General features: G+C 35.8%; 1 protein-coding gene across 29 annotated transcripts in view; it reads left to right on the forward strand.

Moving 5' to 3' along the window:
* PCDH9 (protocadherin 9) overlaps window positions 1-18,729 on the forward strand; it is an 803,467-nt gene that overhangs the window by 203,760 nt on the left and 580,978 nt on the right. For 12 of the 29 annotated variants that reach the window (XR_014578269.1, XR_014578270.1, XR_014578271.1 and 9 more), the window contains one exon: window positions 1-18,729. This exon is cut by the window's left edge; it is cut by the window's right edge and continues 13,662 nt beyond it. The exons of the other annotated variants lie outside the window; for them this stretch is intronic. The gene's annotated coding sequence lies outside the window, so the exon portion shown is untranslated. 29 annotated transcript variants of the gene reach the window in all.

The raw sequence follows: 18,729 nt of genomic DNA on the forward strand, positions 1-18,729 counted from the left end.
TGAAAATATGGGCAAATTAGTTTTAAAAAGACCTGAAGTGGATAAACAAATAGTTTTTTTCCCTAGCACTTTATTTTAATCTACTTTAGTATGCTTTAGGTGTATCTTAGAGACTGTCTATTCTTTTCTATTTTTTTCTAAGTGTTTGTGAAGGTAGTTTGCAGTTGCTGTTGCAGTAGATCACTAAGCAAGACTAAAATGTTTTCCCTGGATTTTGAACTCTTAATTTGGGGGTTAAAGAATATTTGAATTTGCTCTTGTTATTTCTTATTTCTTCCTGCTGTTTGAGAAAAATATAATTAAAGTGGAAGCGAGGTCTTTTTTTTTTTCTTAAAAAAGACATAACAGTGTATTCAATATATGTAGCCTTATTCTGAGAGTCTCAGAATCGAATTCATTAGGAGGGAAGCTAAGCTGGTGATTCAATGATAGGGTAGCATGATTCCATACGGAAGATTTAAGTTCAAGTCTACAACTTGTTCTTTGTGTTTTGGAGCAGATGTTATTAAGTGGAGTCTTTCCTTCTGTAATTTTTTAATGATTTTCCCTTTATTGTATACTGAATTCCTGTAATTGAAAATGCAGAAACTCTATTCAAAAGATGAAATCTACCCAGAAATGCCTGCACCAGGCACCTGTTATCACATGGCAGTGGAAAACCTACACAAGTGCAGGGTAAAACTATTTTTGTATGCTTAATGTAAGTCCAGTTTTAGCAGTGTGGGGAATGTTTATGTTTGGATTTGTTTGTTTTAATCATATTTTCACTTGAAAGAGAACTTAACTGTAGCTGAATCATAATACTTCACTAGGCTTTGCTTGCTATAGGCTGCTAGACATAGTTCCTTCAGGAACAGCACACTTCCCTAAAATGCCTCTGAACATCCAAAATTGCTTTACCTTGACCTATGGATTTGGTCTCAATCAACAGGGATCCTGGAGCACAACTGATATTTTAGCCCTTGATCTGCCTGGAAGCAAATCCTGCTGCTATGCAGCTGGTGGGCTTAGAGAATGTACACACATAGAAAATCTCAAATAAAAGTAATCACTGACATTGTTTCCATATTTTAGCATGATCTTTTGTTATTCATTATGGAATTGAGATGAAATGCACAGTAGCGCTGAAAGCAAAAGGCCCGTCGTAGACAACCAAGGGAATCTGTGTACAGTAATGGAGATCAGCAAGACATCTGCATCTTGTTAATGTGATAAAGAATTTAGTATGCTTCTAGCTCTCTTGTATCTGACTGCCAAGGAGGCCTTGTGATCTCTTAGGTCTTATGAATAGATACACTGTCACCTGGTGTAGTACTTCCTTGCTGTATAACCAGTTCCAGTTAAATTTTGCTTTTAATCCCACGGATTCTATCTGTGTGTCTAAAATACATCCCATAAGCTCTGTGAGAGCTTACATCGAGTATTTTGAATGAGCAAGAATTTCTTAAATAGTACTTCAACTGTAAGAATGTCCACATCTGATTCTGTGGTCAATATTGTGCTCTTCAGCATCCTCTGAAGAGAGGAAAGATTATGTTCATGTTTTATAAAGAAAATTATTCTTCTTTCTCCTATTATTTAGTTTTTTGTTTTGGTTTGGTTTTCAATAGAACAGGTTACATATTTAGAGAAGGCTGTAAGTATGTGTATTTTTAATAGTATAATAGATCTGTTGTTGTGCTGCAAGTCATGAAAAGGATATGGTGTTAAAGCACTGGCCTGAGATGTGGTGTTCAGTGTAGAACTTCTTTAAAGATTTTGAATATCTCTTGGTAACTCACTTATCTCTGTAATTAATTTCACATCTATAAAGTGAAAAGGGTTCTTGCCTTTTTATTTTTCCTTCCTTATATATTTCACTATTAAGATTTATGAGAGAAAGATTTTTTAAACATGTTTCTATTGAATGAATTGAACTTGCTGTATCTTATCTGGGTTTTTCAGATAATCCTCTAATTTAGTCAAATGAGAATATTAAAAATGAGAATTAGTCCTTTTTTACTGTTGTGAAATCTGAAAGGAGAAATATAGTCTTTTAAAGTATAATACGAGTAGGAAGCATTATTATGATTTTTTGTATTTTTTTATTTTTTTTTTACATCGAGAAATTTATTCTTTCATCAGTATGAGGACAAATCCTTCTTATTTATTTATTTTTTCTTTTCCAAAGTCATTTTTTTTTCCATTTGTATCTCACTGATCAGTTTGGTTTTACATATAAAAGGATCATGATGGCTAAGATTGTGTATTTGCATTATATAGAACAACATATACACTTTTAATGTCTTGCAGTCAAATTCTAGTGTAGAGTATTTTTATAGTTCTCCTTACTATGAGACTCATGTGCTGTTTCATCCAGTGTATGATTCAATCTCTAAAGTGTGGTGAAAAAAATAAACATCTACAAGTAGCTTGGTGAAAAAAATAAAAACCTAAACATACAATGAACAGTGATGTTGTACTTTTCAGAGCAGCAGGGTTGTCCTTAAATTTGTTTGTCTTGACAGGACTTGATATAAAACAGTGCATTGTATTTTGGTCCTGGTGCATATTCTGACTTAGATGAGTATTCAGTCAGTTTAGTAAAGAGTAAGAGAAAAGCAACATTTTAGTATGTTGTCCCCAAACCTAGCAAGTCCATAAATAATGAAATGTTGGGGTAAGATCTGGGAGTAATCACAGATGTCTAAAAGAAAGGCTCTGCCACAGTTATGTAAATTGGTCACTTCCAGGGTTTGACAGCATTTGGAAAGATGTTTTTAAATTGCAATTTTGTACAAGAACACCCAACTTTTACCATAAAAACGTATTTTCTGTAGCTATTAAGGTATAAAAACCAATTCAGCTTCCAGCATAGCCTGCAAATAAACATTTTCTTTCTGATGTAAACTTCATTTTAGCTTTGAATATTCACTGTGTCCGAACAAATGTTCTTTCAGTTCCTTTAAATACTGGAAGAATCCAAAAGCAGAATTTAGCATATTATATAGTTTCTGGATATTAGTCTGAGAACCAAATAAAAATGCTAGAGCTAAAATTTCTAAGATTTTTATCCTATTTGTTAATAGCATATGTATATGCTTCCATTTCTCAATCTTGCTGCATGCAGAATTGGAGCTTGATAATTTTGTATGATAAGCACCTATTCTGTATGCTCAGTGGTCAGCATCATTACTGCTGTGATGGCAATAATGATTATTAATGCTACTATTCTTTTAAAATAAAAATTATGTCCCTGATATAATTCAGGATGTTGCTGAAGCAACTGGATAACTACTTAAAATAAGTAAAATCTTTATTAAAGAGATAACTATTCAGAAAATTATGGAAATCATATATATAGTGTTTGCAAGCCATGAATTTCATACTAAATCAAAATTCAAAACATCACCAGTAGCTACCTGTTGTCATATCAAATTGCAGAATCACAGAGTGGCTGGCGTTGGATGGTACCTCTAGAAGTCACCTAGTCCAAACCCCTGCTCAAGAAGGGCCACCTTGTACCACTTGCACAAGACTGTGTACAGACAGCTTTTGAAAATATCTGTGGATAGTAACTTCACCACCTCTCTTTGGGAAATCTGTGCCAGTCACCCTCACAATAATGAAGTGTTTCCAGATGACAGGAGATGGGACCTCCTGTGTTTCAGTTTGTGCCTATTGCCTCTTGTCCCGGCACTGGGCACCACTGAAAAGAGCCTGTCTCCATCCTTTTTGAAACCTTCCTTCAGGTATTTTTACACATTGACAGGATGTCCCCTGAGCCTCTCCTCTGCGCTGAACATTCCCAGCTATCTCAGTCTTTCCACATGGGAGAGATGCTTCAGTCCCTTGTTCATCTCTGTGGCCCTCTGTTGGACTCTTTGCAGTATGTCTATGTCTCTCTCAGATGGGGGAGCCCAGAACTGGACCAGGTGTGGCCTCACCTGTGCTGAATAGAGCAGAAGAATCACCTCCCTCCACCTGCTGGCAATACTTTGTTTAATGCAGCCCAGAATACCATTAGCCTTCTTTGTGGCATGTGCACATTGCTGGCTCATGTTCAACTTGGTGTCCACCAGGACCCCTGAGTCCTTTTCTGCCAGGCTTCTTTCTGTCTGGGTAGCCCCCAGCATGTGCTGGTGCTTGGCATTTTTCCTCCCCAGGTGCAGGACTTTGCAATTCCCCTTGTTAAACTGATTGCACAAACAGCTTCAGGCTAATTGGAAAAGGGAATCCAACAACCGAGTTTGTTTACATTGCATTCATTTTAGTAGTTTAGTTACTCAGTTAATGACACCAAAATACTTTTTGGTGCATGCTTATATAAAGATTCACTAAAGTTTGTTTTCACTAAAGCACATATTTTGATTTTCATGTGTGTTACAGCCTTCCAAATTATTGCTGCAGTAAAATTAACCTTACTCTTCTACTCTTTCCTCTCTCTCTCCTTGTCTTCTTTTTTGGTCTTTGTTAACGTGTATGCTGAAAGTTGTTCCTTCTAGCCGTAGGAATTTCTGTTATTCCTAGCACTTCAGTACACAGTCAACCCGCTTAATTTAAATGATCAGGTGAGGTGTTTTGGAAGGGTTTTCACTTAATAGATTAAGGAGTACTTTCACAATCCCTTATACTAGGACTTCTGTGAGATGCTGACATTTTAAACCACTGAAGCTCATACTAAAGGGGTTGTGTCTATACTTTTGCAATGCAAAAAGCTTTCAATGTAAGAAAACAAATAATCATATGAGTCTTTTTAAAGCTATTCTTGCTATAAAGCTGATTTTAATTTCCCTTATACATAGTCAAAGAGAAATCCTAATACATAACATGGTTATTCAGATAAGTTTTTGCCAGTAACTCGTTTCATGTTGTACTGTTGTACTTCAGTGGAAAATATACATTTCATCTGATGATATTTGAAGAGTTGTTACTAAAATGTGTTTTTTTTTTTTATTTTATTTTTTGGTTTGGAACAAGGAAATACATGAAAGTCTGGATTAGTCTGACTTAGGCTTTGGAATCAGCTAAGTCTTAGTATGATCTTACTATTTATAGTGGCTAAAAGTAGAAGGAATATCATGTTTTCTTTGGGCAAAAATTTTGGAATGAAACAAGATAATTAAGAAGCTGCTTAGAAAACAAATATCAGTCAACAGATTTCACATCCTACTGTTTGCTTGTAGAACTTTTCACAACCACATACAGAGACAGTATTGACGGTGAACATCTAACCTGACTAGCATCTTGCTGGTGTAAATCATCTAAGTCTTTTTTCAACCGTTTTTCTCATTGATGTTTATGCAATTTTTTTTGTTGTGTATGTAGAGAAATAGTTGCTCTAAGGGAAGCTGAAGGCAATTATGTTGACTCAGATTTGGGAAAGATGATTTTATATGAGTCCAATATCACCTACAGACAAAATCAGAGTCCTTCTGTCTTTCAAGTTCTCTCTTTTAGAGTAACTTATATGTATTTGAGCACTGAGTCTTTTATCTTTGGCAATGTTTGAGATAACATAGCATTTCATCAAAAGCAAGTGGGAAATTCTGGAATGTTCTTCCAAGTCTTGGTCTCCCAAGCGTGTAGGTTAGTAACTGCCCCCAGTATGGATAACTGGTGAATAAATAGTGGGCATGAAGGAAGGAGTTGTTTGTGCTTACTGAGAATACAAGTTTACAAGTTACAGTATCCCTGGTTCCTAGCCAAGATTAGAAGTGACATTGCTTTATAACTGTATAGTTGTACTTTTTGTGTTGTGTTAGGTTTCAATCTGTTTTCAGAACTAATTAGTCAAATATTTCAGTGATGTGATTTTTTCAGCATCAGTAATCTCCCACACAGGGCCAACCTTAAAATAGCTATTATGCTGGTTTGATGGACAGGGCCTGATAGGAAAACATAGGTTAACTTGGAATTTGCAATTAAAAAATGATATGAAAGCTAACTTTAAGGACAGTGACAGTAGCCCATTGTAGTATTAAGAGGAGTGACTTGAGGCAATATGTGACATCTTATTTCAAATAATTTCCTCAGTGTCCAAGAAGATCATTTTCTTTGTGTTTGCATATGTTGAGTAACATTTGAATCCCCAGATAGTTTCTCGTTATTCATTCTTGTGGAAACTAGTTTCTCATTCTTCTTTCTCATGGAAACTATTGGAACAGCTATTTCTCTTCAAACTTGGCACAGTCTCTTGCACGGTTTAGCAATGCTCTGCTGTCAACACTACTCTGTTTTTTGTTTACCAATCAACTTTATTCTTATTCTTCGGTTAGTTTATAAATGACAGATTTCAGAAAAATTTTGAAAAGTCAAAACTTAGAGTTGTGGTTTGGACAGTTAATTAATGCTTCTGTCCCTATGTCCTCTCTACCATGAATAGTCTTAGACTTGTTTTTGAAATATAACACTTGAAAGTGGTGCTTTGGGACTCATACCATGCTGTCTGTTCCTCCTTTCCCTGTAGGAAGTCCTGGTTAGGCCTCAGGCTTGTCTCACACATGCACCAAATTATCATTCAGAACAAGAACACAATGACTTGCTATTGCTGAATGTTAGCTTATATTTTAGCATCCTTCAGTTAGAAGTACTTTAATTCCCACCAAGTCAGTGGGCATTTTTTTGTAGAATTGGAGAAATTAAGATTTGCAAAAGGGTATTAAATTGTGTGGCATTAGCCTCTGCAATAATGGAAATGTTCTAGATTGATTCAAAACAGTGAAATCTCAAAATCATGCAGCTTCTGTTGCCATACTAGACCACATATTTTTGTACGTGAAACCTTTTTTTTTTTCTTTAACCTTTGTTTCTTTGTTTTCCCTGATTGTTATGTTTAGCCTAACAGCTTTTGTTAGGTATTGTAACTTTTTCTTGGGGTTTTAGGCCCTCATCTTAGAGGTTGGTTTTGAAAAGCCAGTATTAACAAGAATTGAAAACATTATTAGATATTGGAGCACTCGGAACAGTGGTGAGATATAATTTTCCTGACTTCAGGGGAACTTACAGTTATTATTACCAATTGAAGTGGTATGTGTGTATATTTTAGTACATAAAAATGTTTTATTTCAAAAATATGTGTGCTTTTACCATGTATTAAGTAGTATGTAAAGCTATCAGTTATTAGTAGGTATTTTAAAGTTGTCGTATATTTTGAAGTTTCTGGTGCTGATGAAATGAGATAATTGATGAGGCAACTTGTGGTACAGCATAAATATATAGCATTCATCAGATAAAAAACAGTTCATCAGGAATTATACCATATTTAGTAGCATTAACTTTTCTGCCCCTTATATAATGGCATAAACAATGCTTTTGGAAAGAAAATGGGTCTTTCCTTGAAATATATCTACCATTAATATAACTTTTAATTTCTATTATGTACCACCAATTATATCTTGGAACTTTGCCTATCATAGTGGATATACTGCTACAGCTGCAAAACCATTTCATTTATAAGACCTGGTGGCCTGGAACAGTGCATTACATTTACAACAGAGAGAGAGAATTTAGGGAGAAATGCAGTTTTTCAGAAACTCTTGCTAATGGAGGTTGGATCCCTACCAGAAATGATGCTAAGGAGATCTGAGGTATGAGAGAGACAGAGAGAGAGACCTTCTGCTCAGTTGCCATTCAAGCTGTAAACTGCTATGACAGTTGTCAACATTGCCCTTTCTGATTTCTCCCAGTTGTATTCCACTTATTATAAGCACTTCAAAGAGACGCCTGCTGGGGAATCCAGAGGAGATTCACTGCAGGAGTCTGGCTAACAGATTTAGTCAAAAGTATCCTTGCCCCCTGCTATGAACAATAATTTAATGAGCACTTCACGAGAACAATATCAAAATAGGCATGCCCCTTGCTTTCAGTGGGGGGAACCGGTGAGAAGAGCAGGCTTCTAAAACACATCCTGTGTTTTTGCAGCTGGGTTCTGGGCCCCTATCTTTTTGGTGTGTTACAGTGAGCAGAGAGCAAAAGTGAGTTAAAAGCTTGACCTGTAATGTAAGACAGATAATGTTTGAAAGCTGACAAACACTGTAGGGTTTTCTTACAGGCTCCCCAAAGATCTTTTTTTTTTTTTTTTTTATTATTTGAAAATGAAAGAGATGTTAGAAGGTCAGTATCTAAACAGTTTTGTATAATTTTGAAGGGAAAATGCACATTACTAAAGCAACAGGCAAAGGGAAATGTACAAATCTCCAAACTGTTTTGTGGCATGCCAGATAAAAATGAGTGAAGCAGACCAATACAGGGCCTGCAGAGTACAGAAGAGATCTTTATTTAAAGATAGTAATTCTACTTATGGGGTGAGATCTTTATTTAAAGATAGTAATTCTACTTATGGGGTATCTGGGTGGATACTCTGAATGGTTTAGAAAGAGGATCCTTCTGCTCTCTACAAAGGCAACTTCCTGCAACTCCATTTTGTTAGACTGCAAAAAATATGTAGCCAAAAGATCACAAAACATTCTTTAGAAAAGAGTAATCCACCTGAGAGCAGCTGAGCATGACTGTCTGTGGTACTTATTTCGGGGAACAATGCTGGTCCTTCATTTAAGTAGAGACTTGTGAAAAGTACCTTTTAATCTCAGTGGGGTTTTACGATGGATTAATGTTCCATATGTTATTGTGCAGTAATTGTACAATGGTATATCCTGCAAACTCAGGTAAAACAACTAAATGACTACTAAAAGAAGTTCACAAAATGCATGTAAGCACAGTAGAATCATGCACTGAAATAAAAATCAAATATCATTACCTACTGAAGGGCTATGCAGTTTTGCAAAGAGAAGGTATCTACATGCAGAAATAATTATTTATTTACACATGTAGTTAAGTTTCTAAAATATAGACACATGTTAATACCTGGCACACATTTCACAGGCACAGACTTGATTAACTTTTGAGTCACAAAATTATCTTTGTATTAGTGCCCGGTATCCTTGTTATAGATTGGTATGTATCTTTTAGGTTATTCACTAGAGTTTACAATGTCTGTTGTTCTGTGATCCTATTTTAGTTTCGTTTCAAAGGGAACTGTAGGAGGCCATCACCAGTACACTAATATGGGGCAAGCTGTTACTAATATCAAATCAGAACTCATTAAACAACAATGTTGGAGATACCAGTTCACTATTAAGGTCAGGTTACACCAGTGCATTTCTGTCAATGATGAAGGTGAAGAGTTCAAGATTACTAGTGCTGTTGCTCATAATTAGCCTACAGGATGCTGAATGTCAGTTTGTTACATTTTTAGATTATTTATAGGGGGTGGGGTGGGCTGAAAATTCAGTTTAGTATATCATATTATGGACCTTGTTACTATAACCTGACTTCTTTCTCTATTTCTTTTTCTTCAACTGAAGAAAGAAATCTTTTCTTGAGTTACCTACCTAGAAACCTATTTTTATGCAAAACAGCCTTACTGAAATGAACTTGATCAATCTCATTTTCTCACTTTTTCTGGGTCCTACTATGACTTTTCAGCTTCACAGAGAACAGACAGCTGGCTTTGTAGCTTGTAGGAGTGTGGATATCACTGAGGTCTAGATAACATTAATGTGACTGGGAGTTAATTTGCTTGTCTACGTGCTCTGCATTGTGGGGTGCATCTTTAAGTTTAACAGTTGTGCTGGAAAGGCAGTCTGCCTTCAGAGCTGGGTTGTATGAATAAGAGGAGATAAGAGGATTCACAGCCAGAGCAATTTCTAACTGATGCTGTTAAACCTTGATTTAGGATATTTCTGCACAGCTTGGCCCATGCTCACAAAATGAAACTGGTGGACGGTGCTGAGATCATAGGCAGTGATTAAACATTTATGGTTAATGTAGTATACTATGGTATTGCTGCTGCCCAGAGGCAAAGCATTGTAATGCAGAGTCACTGTAGCTACTGCTAGAACTCTAAAACAAAAGGCTTTGGGGAGTCTCTGCTGCAGTACTAGCTCCTGGCTGTTCTCAAAACTATGTGCATTTTTCCTTTTCTTCTTGTCTTCTTTATTTTAGAATGGGGTGTGTGTGGGACAAGTAAATGGGCGTTAGTAATGCTCCAAAAACTGCAGCTTTTGTCTGTCCTTTGCCTTTGTCTTCTGCTTAAACTTTACTCGTGCATTAGGTTACTCTGCTTTTGTAAATAGGCTTATCCAATTAAATTCTGTAACACTTGTGCAAGTACGTAGCTATGCTGGTGGTAATGGCTCAGTTGCAAGATAGATTAATTAGAATGTCTGCTTGTGGAGAGCCACTGTTTGTTCAAGAAATAGGTGTAGGTATCCGGATTTTAAATATATTCCTGCCATATATGTGATCCTATTAGTTGTATATAATGACAATCATGCTTAAAACAGTTTTTGTTTGTTTGTTTGTTAGGTGATTATATGAGATGATTTGACTGCCAGTAGCAGCTGATATTATTTGAGAGTTCTGTGTTTTGCTTTGTTTGTATTTATTTGCATACCAGAGACTAGCGTTTGCATAATAAGACCACTTTTAGTTTAAGTCCCTGAATGGTTGATTGCACATGCATCATAACGTGGCAGTTTTTAATACCATGTAGAGATCCAGTTCAGCTTTCTGTCTTGAAAAGTGTTGACTTGTAAATATTCACTGTATCTGAAGAAAACAGTAGGATCATAACAACATGCTTTTGATGCTAAATGCTGTAATTGTTATGCTAGAAGTTTCCTGATACTGGCAGGTTGGTGGAAGAAGAAGAGACAGAGGGACATAAAGGACATAGATAATCACAAGTCTTCATTATGCACTTGTAATGGTCCAGATAAACAAGTGTTAGTTTACTGAGGAAAAAAAAAAAAAAAGGCAGTGAAGAGAGAGAAAGAGTTGTCTCGTAAAGCCATTTAGAAGGGGAAATTCTAAGATGAGTTCATGAGGGACATACAGAAAATACTTAAACCTGTCCTAGTCTGCATTTACAGCTAGAACATTGGAATTGCATTTGAAATTACTCGTGGGCATGTGTATAATGTTGTTAGAGAGGACTCTTATGGCGAAATTATATAACCTATGTGATATGATTAGCTAGTGCCACAGTTTGCCCTAATAACTAATGAGATTTAAAAAGAAGCAACTGCTTGGAAGGCACTTACGAGAAGGGTAATTATATATTGGTAAGTTCTTAATTCACGTGGAACTGAATGTAAACTGTCTGAAAGCTAACCTTTTCACTGAAAAGGATTGGGGATTTCTGCTGGTTTCTTTGACAAAAACATGGTCCAATTGACCCCTGTGTTAGATAAATGGCACCATCTCATGACAGAAGTACTGCTGCTATTTTTACTGGTATTTGTGTTTTCTATGGAATTTAGGTGCCCTTAAAATTCTTTAACTGGCAATAGCATTTCACAAGCTCTTGACTCCTGTCAGCATGTAAAAAAGGGAAGAAGTACATAGCTTTTGGCCAAAAAAATTAAAGGCAACATCTTGTTTTAATGCAATGTTTTGAAAACAGCAATAGGCATTGAAAGTTGTACTGTCTTTTTGTTAGCTTATGACAGAATCTATACAAGCCTGATTTGTCACAGCATAGCATCATCTGTTGTGGAGAATTGTGGAACCGTTTGCTGTTGCTTATTGTGCTCTTTTTCATCTTTCTTACTTCTTTCTGCTTTTGTGTTTACCCTTTTATTCAACATAAAGACACCTTCAGCTTTACCTAGTGGGATGGAAAGAGAAGAAGAGGTGTAAAACCACATCTATATGAGTGTCAGTATGTCAGAAAAACAGACATTCGTATCAGAGGAGAACTAATGTCTCTTTTCTAGTGCCTGGGGAAAAGAAAAAGAAGAGGTGGAGAAACTGCAATACATAGAAAACGAAATTAGGGCCCTTACTGATAATGCTATTACAAAGGGTTGGTGTGGCTTAAGGGTTAAGGCAGAGGATTGAGAATTTGGTCTCCTGGGAGACATATGAGTTTCTTCAATTAACATGTCCTTGACCTTAGGTAACTTTCTTTGTAGCTTGATTTGTTTGCCTGTATAATATGTTTGGTTTTTTTTTCAGTTGTTGTTGTTTTGTTGTTTTTTTTTGTTTCATGTGGGTGTGGTGGAAATTGATTGCTTGTTTGTAAAATTCTGTGAAACTCTGAGGTGGGAAAAAAGCTGCTCTTATTGGAAGCTGTTAGCAATATTTTTATACTTGTGTGCTACCGAGAAATGGCAAAGAGCAGGTAAAAAGTAACGCCTTTCAAACCTGACTTTCACTGCTTTGTAATGTGTGTAATCATTTACTGTGGTGTAAAGGGAGAGTAGAAATGTGGCTGAACTAGAAGATAACAGCATTTTATGCTCATTTTATCCAGGTACAGATCACTACACAATGATCTAAACAGTGGCAAATCAAGCTCTCGGGGCAGATATAGGATCCCCATGCTGGACAGGTTGTTAATGGGTTGCTGTTCCGCAGGAGGAATTCCACTGAGAAACCTTCTTCCTGTGGGAAGACATTTCTCCTGTGAAGTTGCTAAGCAATCAGACAGCAGCTTCGCTCTTTCTGTACAGTCTGCTTCAGTGATGGCATGAGACCTCATCTTGAAGGTGGAGCAGTAGAATACAGCATAACTTTTGAGCTAATGGTGCCTGTATCATAGCACTGGTTGTGAATCTAATTTAGTGCCTACTCATAGCTGTGTGCTGTACCTGGTGGACATATGGGCTAGGTCAGGGCTTATGTACTTGTTTATGTTGAACTGTAAGACTGTGCTTTCCATTGCTGCAGAGCTCAAGGCCCTCTTCTTTGGGTGAAATGTCTCTGAAAGTATGGCCTGACAGAAGAGGCAAGGCTTTTATGTGGCACCTTATGTGCATACCACATTGCATGTTGTTGTGGGATTAAACTAAATGTATTTTCATATCTGCTAGAATCCTTAAGTCTGATTGGACTCCCAGTAGCATTGCTAGAAAGAAGCACAAAGAGTTGAAAGGTTACAGAGTTAGCGGAGTTTAGAAAATAAACCAGTTTTTCAATGTACAGTTTTTGTTTTCTGATTAGAACATTGTCAACATGCAATTTTTTTTTTTTTTTTTTTTTTTTTACCTGTGAGGAGATGGCTTCAGATACGAACAAAGTAACCAATGACATGAAGCTTTAATTCTTCAGTAACATTATCAGTAGCATCTGGGATTTAAAAAATTTAGGGGGGTTAATTCCCACAAAGCTTGTTCAGCATAAGTGGCTGTAAAAGACAAACTGTGTCTCAACCTAAAGTAGTGTTGCATTCTTTAGGGAATGCAAAATTTCAAAAGCTTGCCAGGTGTATTTCAACTCAATAGTCAATATTTAGAGCAGGTGTCTATTCTATAATTGTGTATATTTTTTTTGACAAATACTAGAACTGTGTTGGGAGAAAGACAGCTGATGGACCGTGTTGATCAAAGTGCTGATATTTACATGTCTTCTCTGTAAAGGACCCTTTGAAGTTAGTTTGCTTGCTAATTCATTCACCCCTTTCCTTAGACGGCAGCTCTGAGAATACAGTGTTTAATTTGTGTGTGAACAATATTTCATTTGGTTAGGACTGGGTCTCAGACATGATGGGATCCCAGCCCTGGCGGTCAGGTTTCTTTGGCCGATAGTTGGCTCTGGTTGACTGCTTTTTGCTGTGATTCAGTGAACCATATCAGTATTGATCAGAATAAAAGTGCTTTCATGTCTGTGATCTCTGGCTTAGCTATAGAATAATTTTAATCTTAGCCAAATTGTGGTTGGGTGGTTTCCAAAAGAGCTGTTGTGGTTTTCTGCTTTTTGAAATCTTGCTTTTGTATGATATCTAGTGATATAGCCTTATCAGTTATTTGTATAAATGGACAAGCTTAGTTTTTTATAAAGGTCTCTTAGGTATTGTAGTAAGAAATACGCTGTTTCCTCAAGAGTCTTCATGTGCCCAGTTGTCCATACTCTGTATGGATGTTTTGGAAAAAAATGTTGAAAGAAAAAGGTTGCATTTGCAGGCATGTTTTTAGTGTCTTTGGAAAGCTGCGTATGTCAAAATGACCTGTTGTGAAAGTTAGCATGGAGAAAAAGGGGAAGAAAAAAAAAGTCTTTTTATGGAGCACAGATCTCTGCAGTGCAGTGCTTAAAGGGGGTACGATGCAATATTTAGAGATATTTCATGGAATGCCAACCTGTAAGGGATAGCAGATTAATCGGTGAAAGTCAGAGCTGGATCCTGAGGTGATCAGTGAAGGTTTCTGTCTGTGTATGAGAGGAGACTGGCTTCCTGTTTTCACTTCCCTGTACCCCAGTATTACTGCCTGGGTTGGAATTGCACAGTTTTTTTAGTGACAGTGAGATGGCAAGTTTAAATAGAGATGTGAGGGTTGATTATGAAAATGTGTTCCCGAGGAAATTTTGGAGAGTGAGAAGTTATTAGATGGAAAATGGTTGTCAGTAGCTACAGGGATGTTTTAGAAATCACCTGTGCCATGTTTAATGAATATCTCTGAGCTCTCAGGCTGGAAATATCAGAACTAAGGAAGAGAATAACTCAAAATAGGAAGCAGAACATACAGGGAAAACCTACTGTAGTTGTTCAGATACAGCTTTGTGACTTATTTTGTTTCTTCTACAGCCATAAAGGAACAGTTGGGGAATCTGCTAGACAAATTAAGATGCATCTGTGTACACATAGGATCAGTATTCTAATGGTGTATGGCCAAGTCATATTATACTGATACATAAGAAAATTATTTCTCTTTGATACCTTTTTCTTTTTAAGTATGTCTAACAGATATGACCCAGATTAATTTTATTTATTTAATTTTTTAACAATATGAAAAGATATGTATTTAATACAACCAGTATGTCTGTATCAAAAAATAACCACTTAAAAGAAGAAATGGGGTCAGTTATTTAAAGGTGAGATAATTTATAAATAGATACAGGACTTGCTATTAAAATTGCAAAGCTAAACAAAACACAGTAACCTGCCCTTACTCAAGCCTCAGCAATCTCTAAACAAGATATAATTTTCTTCTGGTTTGCTATTGAAATGCATAGCTCTTTTCTAAGCAGTGTGCTACATGGTTTGCAGCTCCTAGGTAAGAACAGCATCTTGCTTGCTATACAACAGAAATCTATTTTTTTTATTTTTTTTTCAGCCCTAAGTAAAGCAAAAGGCAAATACAGACAGCAGTAAAACAGGCAAATATATGTATATTTTTCCAACAGTAATGATGTTTCAACTTTCTACTGATTAAAAAATAAACTTTTTTGTAATACTAATGCTGGAAGGTGTGTGTGTATATATATATATATATATATTGTCCGACAGTTGGAAGGGGATTATAAATTGATGTCAGTGTAACTATTTCAATCTATCATTAATATGTCTACAACAAAATATGTATTAGTGTAATTGTAGTGTATATGCAATGTGTTATTTTTTTATTTTTTTTCCAGAAAGCTTCTTTGGCTTTGTGGAGGTGTAATGGTCTGTATATGTTGCTAGTGGAGAGTTCTATCCTTAGGTATGCAATTCATTTAACAAGAAGTGAAGTAGTCAGTTATGTATGTGACATAAGTAAATATCTTTTTTTATATATGGGCTTCTCTAGCCACACATACGGAATTTGACAATTTTATTCTTTTCTACTTTAAAAGGGATTGTACGTGGATCTCGCCTCCAGGTATTTCTGCAGTATTTATTTATTTATTTTATTGTTTTCTTCTAAGGATAGTAAGCTAGGAGATGCATGCTGCAGATCATGCTGTGTTTTCAGTTGTCATTTTGAGATGATCTCCAGACAGTAAGGTCAGACAAAAACTGTATGCCAAATGGACCAGACAGAAAGAAGTTAGTCAAATGAATTAAAAACAGAATAAATAGATAAATGTTCCAGAGCTGTAAAGTAGTTTTCTCTAACCTCTCAACCTTCTTTATCTTTTCTTCTTCTCACATGCAGAGTTCCCTTTGAACAAACAGGTATAATACACATTATTTTTCATTAATATGTCCATTAAAATCTATTCCTAAATCTTAAAAACTATAGAATCATAGAATATCCCAAGTTGGAAGGGACCCATAAGGATCGTTAAGTCCAACTCCTGGCCCCGCACAGGTCTGCCCAAAAGTGTGACTAAGTGCACAGTCCAATCTCTTCTTAAATTCAGACAGGCTTGGTGCAGTGACTACTTCACTGGGGAGCCTGATCCAGTGTGCAACCACCCTTTCGGTGAAGAACCTCTTCCTGATGTCCAGCCTAAACTTCCCCTGCCTCGGCTTAACACTGTTCCCACGGGTCCTGTCACGAGGGATAATGGAGAATAGGTCACCTGCCTCTCCACTTCCCCTCGCGAGGAAGTTGTAGACTGAACTATATTTCAGTATATCACTATTTCAGCACGTTTCAGCATATTCAGTATATTTCAGCATATCATAATATTTTTTCATCTTTTTTTCATCTCACACATTAAAGATAATTTTTCATCAGATTTTGACTCTCAAACATATTCACATTGGTTTGTATTTAATGAGTATCTCAAACATTTTTTGAATTAGAACAAAAACCATTTTACCTGTTCTTTGGATCTCTTGCATGAAAGATGTACTCAAATATCTGTTAATTAGTTAATATGAAAATGTCACACTTTCATTGAGGTTGGAGGAAGAGATATCGCAATCTAAACGTTTCAGCCAATTTCTAGGAAAAAATGTACATAAAGAAAAAACAATGGATTTTTCTCTGACCCTACAGGTCTAGGAAGTTTAAACTTAAATTGGAAATAGAGCCATCCACTTGTGTGTGTATATATATATTTTTTTCTCTGTGGTTATGGGAGTTTCAGTTGTTACTGAATTTGCAAAATTACAGAAGTTGGTATTTGTTACCTAGAACTCATTGTGAGTGCCAGTTGGTAAAGTAGTATGTGAGTTTTACTGTACAAAGAGCATCCCTGGTTATTCTCTCATGCCAAATATCTGAACATGTTGACAGAATTTTAGTCCAAGGAGTTAAATTAAGTATCTGGATTCTGAAAGCATATGATGATCAACATCCTGTCAAAGAAAAGAACCTAATTATGATATTTTCACATGGTGTGCATAGATAAAACATCCACAACAGTAAAACTCAGAATCTGCAGAAGGTAAGCGTTAAAAATATCTTCATAGGATATGAGAAGAAGCTTATCCCAGAATATGCTTTTCGCAAGTAGTCTCCTGCCTCTGATCCTCCATAGTGTGCTGCCTGTGCAGCAATGACCCCTTTTGCTCTGATTGATTTATTTTTAATAAGTAGGTTATTTGAGGTGCTGGTTGTAAGGAAAATTGTATGTTTTTAAGATAAGGAGTTCAAAAATTGTAAAATAGTGCCTAGTTGAAGCAGGCTTTTTCTTTAAATATACATCAACTTATTTCTCAGAGGATAAATTAAATTCTCTACTATGGAAGTGCAGAAGAAAATATATGATATATGTTGTTTACAGCCCTTACAAGTGTGGTGCCTGTCTTGACAAACAGAAACTTTCTTTAAAAAACAGGATACTATTCCTGCTCCTCTCCTTACTAAATTCCTATTTGACATATTTATTCTCCCTTCTGGATCAGAGTTAGATTTTACATGAAATGAAATAGATTTATATTTATAGGTTAAATGAAGATAGGCCTATCTGGAATTTCAACTTTTAAATCTAGTCAGGATGAATATCGTATAGAATCTGTTTCTCTTTTATTCTAACAGTGGTACAAAAGAGAGTAACAATTCAAACTGGAGCTTTAAAGTATCTTTAAAGATTCATTTTTTATTTGATTTGATAAAAGTAGAAAGCTGCTTTGCTTGCAAGCTCGTGTCAGCTTCTGTTTTCCCTTATAGAGTTGAAATATAAGTGGTTAAACAGCCACAGTTGCCACTATATATATATATATATATATGTATATATAAATGAGCAATGAGATCTACAGCATTGAACAGCAGACTAAACCTGTCTCCTGCTTTAAGTACCACTTAGACTCTATCCTGTCAATCTCACCAACAACATTAAAATATACTGTTATAGACTGACTCGCATCATCATTAGATGATGAGTTTAGCATAAGATTTATGAAGAAACAAGAGTATGGCAAAAGTTCTAAACTGCTCAGTTGCCTTTGATGAGAGGAAGATAACTGCCCATTCAGTATTGTGATTAAAATTCTCAAAATACATTCTACACTCTCCAACTTCCTTTCATAGTGACAGTTGGTAGCTGTTTCATTTATAATGCTTTAAAAACAAAAACAAAACAAACAAAAACTATAAAAAGTAACACATTTTTTTCCTTATCTAGAATCCTGTTCCTGACACAAGAATCTAGTGACAATAAAAGGTGATAATAAATATGCATGTAAATGGTTCCATCAGGGAAAGACTAGTATAAATACTTGGAAAAATGAGCCCAAGTAACAGAGGGTAGGAAAGCCATAAATTCAAGGTAGGAAAAGCGAGGAAATCATTTATATTGTCATGCTACTTAATCTGTTAACCCCCAACCTATTTAGGGCTGGATGTCAGAACAATTTGTTTCTAGAAATTTATGTTTGGTAGCTTGAGATGTTTCAATGTAGATTATTTTAGGAACATACACACTTCAATCTTAAATCTTAACCCATATCTTTAATCAATCAAATCTTTAATCAAATTTATATAGATAAGAGGTGGAGAAGTTATGTTCTAAAGAGATTTTTTCAGACAACGGAAAACAACCAAAACAAAACCCAACAGGACTGTTAAGCTGTTCCTTAACAAAGTTGTGTGC

The sequence above is a fragment of the Anser anser genome (assembly GCF_964211835.1).
Source record: "Anser anser genome assembly, chromosome: 1".
NCBI lineage: Eukaryota > Metazoa > Chordata > Aves > Anseriformes > Anatidae > Anser > Anser anser.